Source organism: Galeopterus variegatus, unplaced genomic scaffold (genome assembly GCF_000696425.1).
Source record: "Galeopterus variegatus unplaced genomic scaffold, G_variegatus-3.0.2 Scaffold2954, whole genome shotgun sequence".
Classification (NCBI taxonomy): domain Eukaryota; kingdom Metazoa; phylum Chordata; class Mammalia; order Dermoptera; family Cynocephalidae; genus Galeopterus; species Galeopterus variegatus.
Window position 1 is genome coordinate 67,950 of NW_007729065.1, and position 1,055 is coordinate 69,004.

At 36.8% G+C, this 1,055-nt stretch overlaps 1 protein-coding gene across 1 annotated transcript in view; it reads left to right on the forward strand.

The window, feature by feature from the left end:
- The window catches only part of LOC103599419 (cytoplasmic dynein 2 heavy chain 1-like), a gene marked incomplete at its 5' end in the record, with an annotated part of 226,059 nt that overhangs the window by 67,668 nt on the left and 157,336 nt on the right, over positions 1-1,055 (forward strand). The gene's annotated exons all lie outside the window — the stretch shown is intronic.

Below are 1,055 nucleotides of genomic sequence, written 5' to 3' on the forward strand. Positions count from 1 at the left end.
TAGAATTATGTTTCAAAAGACCACATGTAACACTTTTAAACTATTTTAAAAAGAAACTAGTGTCTTAATTTCCTTCTATATTCTTAACAAACTGTCCCAATGTGACAATCTTTTTAATGGTAATGATTTATTTTGTGAGTATAAATTAATAAGTAATATGTGATCACTAAAAAAGCCCATGATGATTCAGAAAGGTATAATGATAAGAAAGTATCCACAAAATTCCATTACCTGGGGAAAAGAACATCTAACGTCTCTTTATATATCCTTGTTTGAGGCTGTAATGTGTGCCAGGTATTGTTTTGGATATTAGGATACAGTGGTGTGCACTGCCTCATCAAGCTTGTATTCCATTGGAGCAAAGGATATATTAAAATATAACAAATTGTTTTAACCAAAAGATATCATACTGTGTTTTAAAAAATGTGTTAGTATATTGTGGACAACTTTCAAGTCAATGAATATAAATATACACAATATTTTTAGAAGACGGTGAGGCTATACTATATTTAAACCACCTCCTATATGGACATTGTTCTGATTGTCTCTGATGAATATCATGTTACCCCCAAACGTAGCAGGTTAAAACCATTTTCTTATGCTCATGGATTCTGTTAGAAATTTGGTCAGGACACAGCAGGGATAGCTTGTCTCTGTTTTGAATGTCTGGTACCTCAGCTGGGAGAACTTGAGAGTGGGGTGGGGGTGGAGCAGGCCGTTCACTTGCCTGTTTGGTGCCTGGGGATTTAGAACTGCTGACTGCAGCACCTCTTCAGGAGGCTTGGCTTCCTCACAGCACGTAGTATAGATGGGCTTCTTGTATTACAGCTTGGGTCACCAAGTGTTTATTGCAGTGAGTAAGGCAGAAATGGAATCACCTTTTATATCCCAGCCTTAGGTTAGTGTCATTTCTGCTGTACTGTTTTGGCTGAAGCAGTCACAAGCCTTCCCAGATTCAAGGGAAATGGAAAATAGACTTCCTATTTGAAGGAAGGAGTGCCAGAAAATTTTGGGGTTATGTTTAAAAATAGCTACAGACATGTATGTGTTTTTTT